The sequence below is a fragment of the Gorilla gorilla genome, chromosome 12 (assembly GCF_029281585.2).
Source record: "Gorilla gorilla gorilla isolate KB3781 chromosome 12, NHGRI_mGorGor1-v2.1_pri, whole genome shotgun sequence".
Taxonomy (NCBI): Eukaryota; Metazoa; Chordata; class Mammalia; order Primates; family Hominidae; genus Gorilla; species Gorilla gorilla.
In genome coordinates, this window is record NC_073236.2 from 78,723,692 (window position 1) to 78,737,819 (window position 14,128).

General features: G+C 44.6%; 1 protein-coding gene across 8 annotated transcripts in view; it reads right to left on the reverse strand.

Moving 5' to 3' along the window:
- The window catches only part of SANBR (SANT and BTB domain regulator of CSR), a 72,826-nt gene extending 70,232 nt beyond the window's left edge, over positions 1–2,594 (reverse strand). For 6 of the 8 annotated variants that reach the window (XR_008676892.2, XR_010129970.1, XM_031008271.3 and 3 more), the window contains exon 1: positions 2,355–2,554. The gene's annotated coding sequence lies outside the window, so the exon portion shown is untranslated. Of the gene's footprint in view, positions 1–2,354 lie in introns of all 8 variants that reach the window. The other 2 variants (XM_031008270.3, XM_063695862.1) reach the window with 2 other exon arrangements.
- Positions 2,595–14,128: the final 11,534 nt, after the last annotated feature.

A 14,128-nucleotide genomic window follows, 5' to 3' on the forward strand; every position in this document is an offset into this window, starting at 1 on the left:
TTTAATAACTGTAAAGCACTGCCTCGTGCCCAGTTGGAAACATATTTTACAGAACTTCATTGTTTTTTAAAGAGTTGGTCATCTCAAAGTCAGATGAAAAAAGTGAGTGAATCTGAAAAGTAATGCCCTTTTGCATGTCCCAGGCTGAGTTTGATGAAAACATGGGGAAAGAAGGCTTGAAAAAAGTCTTGGAAGAACCTTGGAAGGGCCCTGAGAAATTTCTGTTTATTTCTCTCTTTAACTCGCTGGATTATGATTTCTTTGATGGGCTGGGCCTTCTATCTTTGATTCCCCAAAAGTGTGACCAGCAAGGCAGATACCACCAAAATGTTTACTGAATTAATGAGAAGGTCACAAAACCTTAAGAGACATTTAATGTATCCTTTGGAACTCACTCCAAACTGCAGGTTCACAACTCATTTAAACATTTAAGTATAGATGGGGATGTGCAAAGATGGATGGGGATCATGTCCTGCTGGATTAATCAATTTAGTTTTGAATCATTGAAAGACTTGGTTTCTCTCTAGAGAACAAAGCACTGATCTCTACTTGTTTGCCTAGTACTTGCATCACTTTTCATACCACACAATTTGGGAAGCATGTTAGAGCACATAGTGCGCTGTTGTTGTTGTTGCTGTTAAGACGGAGTGGCGCTCCCTCTCTCATCAGGCCAGAGTGCAGTGGCGCGATCTCGGCTCACTGCAACCTCCGCCTCCCGGGTTCAAGCGATTCTCCTGCCTCAGCCTCCCGAGTAGCTGGGACTACAGGCACGCACCACCATGCCCAGCTAATTTTTGTATTTTTAGTAGAGACATGGTTTCACCATGTTGGCCAGGATAGTCTCGATCTCCTGACCTCGTGATCCGCCCGTCTCGGCCTCCCAAAGTGCTGGGATTACAGGCGTGAGCCACTGCACCCGGCCAGGGCGTTTTATTATAATTTGTTTGGGCCTTGGTAGAAAACATTCTAAAATGGAATTCAGGGCAAGGATCTTCCCTGAGAGCTCATTTCTCTTCACTTCCAAAAAGATTCATTTAAAAGTTCAAAAATATTACCCATGTCAAACACTTAAAAGCTTGTATTTCAAATGTGATACTAATTTATGCTATACATGTTTAAGAGTACTTTAAATCACCCAAATGAGAAAAAAGTTTTTCTGTTGACCTTCTCTTTATACAACTGTACTGGGCAAGGGAAGACTCCCCAGCATTAATTCTAGTTAAATGAATGTCCAAGAAATCAGAGTCTGAATTTAAGTATAAAAGGCATAGCATTGATGGATAATCCTTAATAAAACATAAATTATCTCGAAATAGCTGTTATAGTGCACCTCATTCTGGAAAGTATAACTTTATCAAAAACGGTGACAAGAAAAAGCTCAAAGTTCAAATTACTATGAAATCCACTCCCATTCATAAAATATCAAAATCTTGACAATATTTAAGGTAAAATACTTTACCAAAAATAAAAATCCAATATGTTTAACAGACCTCATTTTTTAAGAACATACTTCCCCTCCCCTCCCCGACCCCCTTCTCTTGGTTTATGTATTTAATACACATGTATTAATTAATAAGACTAGTCTAAGTCACTTCCACACCAGATAGAGGTCTACAACAGGAATCTGATATATTTTTTTCTTATTTCAAATAGAAAAAAAAGCTCTTGGAGACAGAGACGTTTTCCCTTAGCCAGTGGAAAGACGGGAAGAGAGGGGGCCCCGTGGGGCAGGCAGGCAGGCAGGTCAAAGGCCTCTGGCCTAACAGAGGGCGGCGGTAACACCGAGTCATCCCGGACCGGGAAGAAGCCTTGTACCCAGGCTTCCTGACTTCTGCACACACAGGAGATCGGAGTCAGCTGGAGGAGAAAGTAAAATCACATCCCAGAACCGGCATGAGGTCAAAGCCAGTCAAACCTTGGGCCCGGAGGCTCACTACGCGGCGCGTCCTCGGGTCACCCCCAGACCTTCGCGCCCCGCTCCCGCCCGTGGAGGCACAGAAACTCCAGGGGCGCAGAGCGGACAAAGGCGCCGGGCAGCGGGGCGAGGCGGGGCAGAGGCCCGGGGCGCGGCCGGGCGCGCAGAAGCTAGGGTTCCCGCCGCTGTGCGCGGGCGGGACGGTCTGCAGGGACATGGACCGGGCGGGTGACGGGACGCGGGCCGGCTGGCTGCTCGAGGCGCGGCCGGCTGAGGCTGTGCACGGGGGCCTTTGGGGGCGTTTGGGCAAGTGGGACCCCACCCGGGCCGCCGAGGGTGGGAAGCCGCGGCGGGAGCCGGCTGGCTGTGAGCGGTACCGCCCCATGCCGCACTTCCCGCCCCGCGGTGGGCACCCGAGCCCCCTCGGCGTCTCGCTCACCTCCACAGGGCCGCGGCTGCCCTCGCAGCGCCTCTGTTACCTGCAGTGGCCGGCACCGCCCACGCTCGCGCCCTGAAGCTGCCGCTACCGAGCCCGCAACCCCGTCCGCTGCCCCTCACACCCCGCCCCCGCCCGCTTGCAGGCGGCTGCGGAGACTAGCGCCGAGGGGTGGGGGAGCCGCCGAGCCGACGCCGCCCGGCCAATCGCGGGCCAGCGCCGCAACGGCGGAGCCAATGAGCGCCGAGCCCCTGCCGGGCGGGAGGGCGCCGGAGGGGCGGCGGCGGCTGACTGTCGCCTTGCCTTCCCTGCTGCTTCTCCTTCCTCCTCTGGCATACACTCCCAGGCTTGTCGCAGTGCAGCGTCCCCACCCTCCCAGCGTCTTGTCTCTTAGCAACCAGATCCTAGGAGCCTGATCTTAGGTGACCAACCCTGAGTCCAGAAGAAAGGGGGATATACACGAGATAAAAGAACCGTGATTAAAGAATGGATGAAATTGTTCTTGGTGCAGATCATTTGGTACACCGCTTAGGTAGAGCGGAAAGATCGCATGATGAGGGACACCGAAAGTATCTTTTAGACCAAGGTCTTTGGGTAAGGACCTTAAGTGTCTTTACCAGGAGGTAGCTCTTTAAAAATGTAAATAGCTCTGGATTACAAATTCGGTTTTCATACATTAATAGGGTGTGTGTGTGTGTGTGTGTGTGTGTGTGTGTGTGTGTGTGTGTTGTGAGGAACACTACTATTGGGCATCTAGTAAAATGCAAACGGCTCAATATTGTAGGGTAACTGCTACATGTCAACATTTCTATCTAATTTCCACTTGGTCTATTCTGAGAACCAAAATTAAATGTTAGGATTAGAAAGAACAGAAAAAGTAAAGCCTTAACCAAATGAATAATTACTATGAGATCTGATGATTAAGTAGAGATTAAGTGGTTCACTGTACAGAATGTCAGGAGTTTTTACCAATTGTATCATCCTGTGACTTTCTGCAGATCTTTTACGATTTTTGTTCCACAAAGACATTAAAGTGGCTGGGTGCGGTGGCTCACACCTGTAATCCCATAATCCCAGCATTTAGGGAGACCAAGACGAGAGGATTGCTTGAGCACAGCCTGAACAACAAAGTGAAACCCTGTCTCTACAAAAAAAAAAAAAAGTTGTTTTTTTTTTTTAAGTTAGCTGGGCGTGGTGGCCCCAATGAGCTATGTTTGCACCACTGCACTCCAAGCTGGGCAACAGAGTGAGACCCTGTCAAAAATAAAAATAAAAATAAAGTTAGGCAAGTGTCGTATCATAAGATGTTAGGTTAAGTCAGGTAAATTCTTTTTTTATTTTTTTGAGATGGAGTCTCGCTCTGTTGCCCAGGCTGGAGTGCAGTGGCACCGTCTGGGCTCACTGCAACCTCCACCTCCCTTCAAGCGATTCTCCTACCACAGCCTCCTGAGTAACTGGGATTACAGGCGCATGCCACCACGTCCAGCTAATTTTTTGTATCTTTAGTAGAGATGGGGTTTCACCATGTTGGTCTTGAACTCCTGACCTCAGGTGATCTGCCCGCCTCGGCCTCCCAAAGTGCTGGGATTACAGGCGTGAGCCACCATGCCCGGCCAGGTAAATTATTATTATTTTTTTTTGGAGACAGAGTTTCGGTCTTGTCACCCAGGCTGGAGTGCAATGGTGCGATCTTGGCTCACTGCAACCTCCGCCTCCCTGGTTCAAGTGATTCTCCTGCCTCAGCCTCCCGAGTAGCTGGGATTACAGGCGTGTGCCACCACACCTGGCTAATTTTTGTGTTTTTAGTGGAAATGGGGTTTCACCATGTTAGCCAGGCTGGTCTTGAACTCCTGACCTCAGGTGATCTGCCCGCCTCAGCCTCCCAAAGTGCTGGGATTACAGGTGTAAGCCACCACACCCAGCCCCAGCCAGGTAAATTCTTAAACAGAAACTGCTTGCCCTCTACTTCCCCTCTTTCTTCTTTCATATAGGCTGGTACTTAGTTGTGATGGTGGTACTTTACAACCATGAAAACAAGACTAATGCATAAGGGGCTGGGCATAGTTAGCTCACGCTGTAATCCCAGAACTTTGGGAGGCTGAGGCAGGAGGATCACTTGAGGTTAGGAGTTCGAGACCAGACTGGTGAAACCTCATGTCTACTAAAAATACAAATATTAGTCAGGCTTGGTGGCGGGTGCCTGTAATACCAGCTACTCCGAGGCTGATGGGGGAAAATCACTTGAACCTGAGAGGCAGAGGTTGCAGTGAGCCGAGATGGTGCCACTGCACTCCAGCCTGGGCTACAGAGCGAGACTCCGTCTCAAAAACGACAAAGAATAACACGTAAGGGACTGTAGAACACAATATAGCAGGAACCTGGGCCCTGAATTACCTTCTGAAGCAGAGTACCTCTGCTCTGTTCCATGAGAGAAAAATGTTTATCTTAACTACTGTATTTTTTAGTCTCTTTGTTACAGTGGCTTAGTGTGTTCCCTAGAAGAGAAAGTTGGTCCCTGGAAGTGGTGTGCTACCTACCATAACAAAGATCTAAGATATATATGGCATTGGTTAGCAGGTGGAAACATATTGCAGGCCAGAAGGCTAGTGACTGTTCCCAAATGTATTGGGGAAAAATGTCACCCATATTAACTTGGAAGGCAGATCATCAAGCCCATATACAGCTCTGAGGAAAGCATCTAGAAAAGGTCAGAATGTGAGTTTGTGTTGGCTACCATTCCTTGCTTTTAGCAAGGTTCAACAAAAAGACACTAAGTCAGTTAACCAGTTTGCTAGCCTGGACAACGTGGTGAAACCCTGTTGCTACAGAAAATACAAAAATTAACCAGGTGTGGTGGCGTGTGCCTGTAGTCCCAGTTACTCGGGAGGCTGAAGCAGGAGAATCATTTGAGCCTGGGAGGCTGGGGATGCAGTGAGCTGCAATGAGCTGCAATTATGCCACTGCAATCTAGCCTGAGTGACAGAGCAAGACCCTGTTTCAACAAACACTAGTTTGTAAACAGAGATTGAAGATAATAAAACTGTACTGGACCCACTCCATAACATCTGCTCTACTCCTGTTGTTGACCTATTTACTAGTAAGCATCTCAGGATCAATTTGGATACTTACTGTCTCAAGCTTTCTCATTATTCCCTTTTCTAGAACAACATACATTTATGAAATGATAGCTAGAAAGGATCCTTGAGAGGCCAACTTCTTCAATTTTTTCCAATTTAAGTCTCAAATACAGAGAAAGTTTAAGTGACTTGTCCAAGGCCAAATGGCCAACTCATTAGGTTCAGTGACTTTTGGCCAAGAAAAAAATCTTTCTTCCCCATTGTACAGATGTTCCTCCTTGAGGCCCTTTATGCAGAATGGGCAATTTCACCTAAGGCTTTCATCCAATTCCCCCTTTTCACCAAGTCTAACCATTTTGTGTTCAGAAGCTCATCTATTCCTCTATTAGTTTCAGTACAGTCTAAGTTGTTTTAATAAAAAGACCCAAAACACAGTGGCTTAAACACAATAAAAGTTTATTTCTCAAATTACAGAGGTGAGTGGTCCACAGCCGATACAGCTGCTTTGTCAAACTTGACAGACAACTTGTCTCTCAGTGTCTGAAATGGCTGCAGAATTCTCACTCCTACATCAACAGAAGGAGAGGCAGGGCAAGGGAAATGCATGCTCCAGTAGTTTTTAAAAATCTATTTTTAAAATTGACAAAAATTGTATATATTTATGGCGTACAACATACTGTTCAAAATATGTATAGTGAAATGGCTAAATCAAGTTGATTAACATATGCATGACCTCACATACTTGTGAAAACACTTAAAATCTCTCTTAGCAATTTTCAAGTTGTTTGTTGTTTGTTTTTGGAGTCAGGGTCTCACTCTGTAGCCAGGCTGGAGTGCAGTGGTGTGACCAGGGGTCACTGCAGCCTGGAACTCCTGGGCTCAAGTGATCCTCCTGCCTCAGCCTTCCTAATAGCTGGGACTACAGGCACTGCATTGTTATTAACTATAGTCTCCATGTTCTACAATAGACGTGTTGAACTTTATTCCTAAAATTTTGTATGCCGTGACCAATAACTCCCAATTCCCCCCACCCCCCATCTCCTGGTAGCTGCCATTCTACTCTCTGACTTTAACTTTTTAGATTCCACATATGAGATCATGTGGTATTTGTCTTTCTGTGCCTGGCTTATTTCACTTAACATAATATCCTCCAGGTTCATTCATGTAGCCAAAAATGACAAGATTTCCTTCTTTTTTGAAGGCTGAATAGTATTCTCTTATGTATATATATCACATTTTCTTAATCCATTCACCAATTGATGGACACTTAGATTGATTCCTTATCTTGGCTATTGTGAATAATCCTGCAATGAACACAAGAATGTAGCTATCTCTTTGATTACTGATTTCATTTCCCTTGTATTTATACCCAGTAATGGGACTGCTGGATGATATGGTTGTTCTATTTTTTATTTTCTTTAGGAATCTCCATAACTGTTTTCCATGATGGCTGAACTGATTTACATTCCCACCAACAATGTGCAAGACTTCCCTTTTCTCCATACCCTCGCCAACTCTTATCTTTTGTCTTTTTTATGGCCACTTTAACAGGTATGAGATGATGTCTCGTTGTGGCTTTAATTTGCATTTCCCTGATGATTAGTGATGTTGAGCATTTTTTCATATACCTGTTGCAAGCCCCAGTACTTTTAAGGACGTGATCTCAAAGTCACATGCATCACTTTCACTTACATCCCATTGGCTAGAACTTAACTACAAATGAGGTGGCTAGAAAATGCAGACTCTGGCTGGGCGTGCTTGTTCATGCCTGTAATCCTAGCACTTTGGGAGGCCGAGGCGGGCAGATCACCTGAGGTCAGGAGTTCGACACCAGCCTGACCAAGATGGAGAAACCCCGTCTCTACTAAAAATACAAAATTAGCTGGGCGTGGTGGTGCATGCCTGTAATCCCAGCTACTCGGGAAGCTGAGGCGGGAGAATCGCTTGAACCCGGTAGGTGGAGGTTGCAGTGAGCCGAGATCGCGCCATTGCGCTCCAGGCTGGGCAACAAGAGTGAAATTCCATCTCAAAAAAAAAAGAAAAAGAAGATGTAGACTCTGAGCAGCTGTGTAGCCAAACAAAATGTGCGAGAGTTTCACTTTTAAATTATGGGAGTGAATACTGGTAGTCAATTAGCAGTCTCTACACAACAGCTTAATTTCAAGGATTATATGCTACCCAGATTTCTATTATTTACTTCATTAGAATACATTTTTGAAACATTTTAAATTACAGTGAAATGTGAAACTAAAAAGGAACCCCATTCATACTAAAAAAATACGGTCAAATGTTTATGAATAAAAGGCAATAAAAAGAAATTTAAATGCCTTTGAGACTCCAGCTACTACCAAATATTACCTGAGAACGAGATATAAAATTAAACATCTCTTTCTCCATGACAAGGCATAGGGTTGTACAAAACAACAAAATGTGGAAAAGTAAGAAGTATCAATAAACATTTTTTTGTCTATTTCAAGGTCTGTAAGAAATTAAAAGGGTATGTGTTAGAGGCCATGTTCATGTTTCAAGTGTCTCCGATAGTTATGTTCCAGCATGGAGCTTTTTACTACCAAAAGTAGAGGCCCCTGTTTATAATATTCTCCTAAATTCAGATGCCAAGTGTTGAGACTACAAGTCCTACATGGTGTCATCCCTTATGTGAATATGTGTGTGGCAGTTCCATACCTAACACCGCAATATCTTGACTGTTGACTTTTTTCCCCAAGCCTATCAAGCTTCTACTGACTGCTTAATGTTGAACAATATTTTTCCCCTTTGTCTCTCAGTACCTGTGCTACAAACAGAAACTTTCTTATTTTATTTATTTATTTTTTTTTGAGATGGAGTCTCGCTCTCTTGCCCAGGCTGGAGTGCAGTGACGCAATCTCGGCTCACTGCAAGCTCCACCTCCCGGGTTCACGCCATTCTCCTGCCTCAGCCTCCTGAGTAGCTGAGACTACAGGCGCGTGCCACCATGCCTGGCTAATTTTTTGTATTTTTAGTAGAGACGGGGTTTCACTGTGTTAGCCAGGATGGTCTCGATCTCCTGACCTTGTGATCTTGTGATCCGCCCACCTTGGCCTCCCAAAGTGCTGGGATTACAGGCGTGAGCCACCGTGCCCAGCCTAAAGTAAATATTCTTAATAGTTAAAAAACCAAACATCCCAAAGAAACAAAGCCACTAGGTATTATTGATTTCCTTTGTAATAACTGGCTATTAGAGTCTGGAATCTGGAGGAACTTCTACTTCTGGTGTGGTGGGCTACATGGGAAACTTTCTTGGTGAACAAGGAAGATCCTGGCTGGGACACATTAAAGCACTGCTGGTCTCATAGAAGTGGAGAGAGGGGACCCCAAATCAATCAAAACCAGTGATCTGGGAAAGTGCAGGGAGAAGAGGGGGTTTGGGTGCCCTGAGGGTGGATGCCCATAATGGCCTAGCTGTCAGGACATTGAGCACTGGGCCACTAAGTAGAGTGGGCAAAAGCTGTTCATGATTTCCCATCCTTACACACAACCTTCAAGGGAGGACTGAAGTGACTCCAGAATGGTGGTACTCCCACACTGCCAGGAGAGGCAGAAGCAAGTCCTCTGTGGAGTTAATCCTAGACAGGTGTGCTCCAGTAGCCAGTACACCTTTCAAAATACACTAATTATGGATAACCCAATGTTTCTCAGAATTTGCTCAGGGTCTTGCCCAGTGATCTCCCCAGAAAAGGCTCTTGTAAATTCTCAGAGGAACTGAAGCCAGTCTTATGACCTAGTGCTTCTTTTCAGGTTATCGTCACCCAGCACACCTTACCAAATAGTGGTAATATTGCCTTTTCTGTATACAGCTAGGTTTCTGCATGTTACCCTTTTTAATATTTGATAAAATAATTTCCTTAAAAATTATATCAAGTAAGAATACAAAGGTTTAATATCAGAAAAATCAATGTCATCTACCATATTACTAAAGGTGAGAAACTAAAAACCATCTAGACAAATGAATATTTCTTTTATATTTTATTTTTTTGAGACAGGGTCTCGTTCTGTCATCCAGGCTGAAGTGCAGTGGCGCGATCATGGTTCACTGCATCCTCAACTTCCTGGGCTCAAGTAATCCTCTCCTCACCCTCCCAAGTAGCTGGGACTACAGGCATGTGCCACACAGGTACGTGCCACCATGTCTGGTTAATTTTATTTTTTTGTAGAGATGGGGTTTCACCACATTGCCCAGGCGGGTCTAGAACTTCTGAGCTGAAATTATCTGCCTGCCTTAGCCTCCCAAAGTTCTGGGATTACATGTGTGAGCCATTGCACCTGGCCCCGCTAATGCAGATTTAAATTAGCTATAAAAGAGAAAAGCTTTCGGCCGGGCACGGTGGTTCATGGCTGTAATCCCAGCACTTTGAGAGGCCGAGGTGGGTGGATCACAAGGTTAGGAGATCGAGACCATCCTGGCTAACACCGTGAAACTCTGTCTCTACTAAAAAATACAAAAAATTAGCCAGATGTGGTGGCGGGCGCCTGTAGTCCCAGCTACTCGGGAGGCTGAGGCAGGAGAATGGCGTGAACCTGGGAGGCGGAGTTTGTGGTGAGCCGAGATTGTGCCACTGCACTCCAGCCTGAGCGACAGTGAGAGACTCGTCTCAAAAAAAAAAAAAGAGAGAAAAAAAAGAGAAAAGCTTTCGATAAAGACTAGCATAAAACTCACAGCAAATATCACGAGTTAATAGAGCAACTTTAGAATCTAAAGCAGAAATAAGATAAAAAAAAAAAAAACCTGCTACCACACAGTTAGTGTTAAATATAGACTGACAACTTGGCCAAATCAACAAAAGAGAAGTATAAGGACTGTGAGGGAAGGACATGCCAGGCGCAATGGCTCACAACTGTAATCTCAGCACTTTGGGAAGCTGAGGTGGGAAGATCATTTGAGGTCAGGAGTTCGAGACCAGCCTGGCCAACATGGTGAAACCCCATCTCTACTAAAAAAATACAAAACTTAGCCAGACATGGTGGCGCTCGCCTGTAGTCCCAGCTACTTGGGAGGCTGAAGCAGGAGAATCGCTTGAACCTGTGAGGCAGAGGTTGCAGTAAGCCAAGATCACACCACTGCACCCCAGCCTGGGAGACAGAGCGAGATTCTGTCTCAAAAAAAAAAAAAAAAAAAAAAGACAATGTTGTACTGGGAAAGAAACTGACACATACCAACAAAACAGAGAGCCCCAGTTTCATGCTTATAGAACTTGGAATGTAATGCAATGAGATGATACGGATTATGTAGTAGATGGTGTTAGAAAAACTGACTGCAATCCTACTTGGCATGTTCTGCACACATTCACTCGGAAAACCCAAAAGAATATAACTTGGCACCAAGGTCACTTAGGTTGGCAGAAAGATATAGCACAGTAAACAACTGGCATGTAGAGGAGGCATCCTCTTTAGGTAAGCCTCATGTGTGATAGGGAGCACTATCTTGTAAAAAACCCTCAAGGCAGGTTCCAGGTCCCTACAACTAGGAACAAGCTTGGTTACCAGTTTCATATCTTACTCAGATAAATCAACATTTGTGTTTTGTCTTTTTACAGTTAAAACAAACAACAAAGGCTGCCTGGTAAAGAGTTGACTTTCCATATTTATCTTAACTTTGTAGGTTACCAAGGAAACAGTGCTAAAAAGAAAGCAAACCCAAGATCATTTTTCCCCAGAGCAAGAGAAGGGGTTTTGTTAACCCTTTCCTTTTAATGACTAGATGGAGAAAAAGTTGAATTCATACCTCATACTATATCCAAAAATTAATTCCAATTAAATTTAAGACCTAAATGTAAATGGTAAAACTATAAAACTGATAGAAGAACAAGACCTATGGCTGGGCGTGGTGGCTCACACCTGTAATCCCAGCACTTTGGGAGGCCGAGGTGGGCAGATCACCTGAGGTCAGGAGTTCGAGACCAGCCTGGCCAACATGGCGAAATCCTGTCTCTACTAAAAATACAAAAAAAATTAGCTGGGTGTGGTGGCACATGCCTGTAGTTCCAGCTACTCAGGAGGCTGAGGCAGGAGAATCACTTGAACCCGGGAGGTGGAGGTTACAGTGAGCCAAGACTGTGCCACTGCACTCCAGCCTGGGCAACAAGAGGGAAACTCCATCTCAAAAACAAAACAAAACAAAATAAAGACATAAAAGATATAAAACATTGGGGGGATTTCTATTATATGAAAAACAACAAAGACAAGAATGAACAAATGGCAAGTTATTTCCAACATCTGAACTTGACAAGAAAATAGTATCTACATATAAAGAATTTCTTGGCTGGGAGCAGTGGCTCACACCTGTAATCCCACCACTTTGGGGGCAGAGAGGCAGGCAGATCTCCTGAGCTCACGAGTTCGAGACCAGCTTAGGCAACATGGAGAAACCCCATCTCTACAAAAAAACACAAAAATTAGCCAAGTGTGGTGGTACGCGCCTTTAGTCCCAGCAACTTGGGAGGCTGAGGTGGGAGGATGGTTTGAGCTCAGGAGGTAGAGGTTGCAGTGAGGTGAGATCACACCACTGCACTCCAGTCTGGGCGACAGAGCCAGACCTTGTGTCAAAAAAAAAAATAAATAAAAAAAATTAAAAAAATATATATATATATACACACACACACACATATATATACACACATATATATATACACACACATGCACACACTGTATATACTATACTGTAATCAGCAAGGAAGAAAAACTTAATAGAAAAGAGACAAATTATAAGTACAGACCATCCACAGAATGGAAAATCAGAATGACTAAAAAGCAAATACTCACCTTCATCAGTAATCAGATAATGCAGATTAAGAAAAAATACAATTTTATACACATCAGATTAGCAAAAATCAGAAAATATCAAGTGCTACTGAAAATGAGAGAAAATGAAACCCTCAGGTCTTGCTTGTGGAAAGGAAAACTGTGATAACCATTCCTAAGAACGATCCAGCATGACTTAAATTAAATATGCATATACCTCAAACTCCAGCCTTTCTACTCTAGGACATATATAGCAAAGAAATGAAAGGGCAGGTTTCCTGAAAGGGCATTCTTCCTTCATAGGAAGACATGTACAAGCTTGCAGAAGTGGAAATAGCTAGGAAAAATATAAGTATTTGTGTCTAGAGGAAAAGATAAGCTTTGGCATATGAATACAATAGAATAATATGCACCGGTCAAAAGCACACTATAGGCCAGGCGTGGTGGCTCATGCTTGTAATTGCAGCACTTTGGGAGGCCGAGGCAGGTGGATCACGAGGTCAGGAGATTGAGGCCATCCTGGCTAACACGGTGAAACCCCATCTCTACTAAAAATACAAAAAATTAGCCGGGCATGGTGGTGGGCACCTGTAGTCCCAGCTACTCGGGAGGCTTAGGCGGGAGAATGGCATGAACCCGGGAGGTGGAGCTTGCAATGAGCTGAAATTGCATCACTGCACTCCAGCCTGGGTGACAGAACGAGACACTGTCTCAAAAAAAAAAAAAAAGCACATTATATAAGTAACGTGGGTAGGTCTTAAAAACCTAATACTTCATGAAAGTTAGGAGAATAAAATTTATGCCACAATATCATTTATGTAAAAAATTTAAACATATAAATATTATATGGTTTTCAAGAAACTATATCCAAAACATGAGAGATGGCTTGGAAGGACAAATATTAAATAGGGAGCGTAGAGTATGAAATTGCAGGAGGGAGATGAATGAAAACTCTTAAGGTAAAACAGAACACAAGTATAGTTCTATTTTTTGACATGGAGTTTCGCTCGTCACCCAGGCTGGAGTTCAATGGCATGATCTTGGCTCACTGCAACCTCTGCCTCCCAGGTTTAAGTGATCCTCCTGCCTCAGCCTCCAGAGTAGCTGGGATTACAGGTGCTTGCCACTATGCCCGGCTAATTTTTGTATTTTTAGGAGAGATGGGGTTTCACCATGTTGGTCAGGCTGGTCTTGAACTTCTGACCTCAGGTGATCCACCCACCTCAGCCTCCCAAAGTGCTGGGGTTACAGGGTGAGCCACCACACCCACCTCTCTCTCTATATATATATATACATATATATAAATTTTTTTTTTTTGGAGATAGAGTCTCGCTGTGTTGCCCACACTGGAGTGCAGTGGTGCAATCTCGGCTCCCGGGTTCAAGCAATTCTCCTGCCTCAGCCTCCCAAGTAGCTGGGACTAGAGGTGTGTGCCACCATGCCTGGCTAATTTTTTGTATTTTTAGTAGAGACAGGATCACACCGTGTTGCCCAGGCTGGTCTTGAACTCCTGATCTCAGGTGATCCGCCTGCCTCGGCCTCCCAAAGTGCTAGGATTACAGGCGTGAGCCATCGCACCCGGCCCCTGTATTTTTTAAAAAGGATTTTCAGGCCCGGCATGGTGGTTCATGACGGTAATCCCAGCACTTGGGGAGGCTGAGGCGGGTGGATCACCTGAGGTCAGAAGTTCAAGACCAGCCTGGCCAATGTGGTGAAACCCTGACTCTACTAAAAATACAAAAATTAGCTGGGCATGGTGGCGGGTGTCTGTAATCCCAGCTACTAGGTAAGCTGAAGCAGGAGAATCGCTTGAACCCAGGAGTTGGGGGTTGCAGTGAGCCGAGATCTCGCCATTGCACTCCAGCCTGGGTGACAAGAGCAAAACCCTGTCTCAAAAAAAAAATTAAAATTAACATTAAAAAA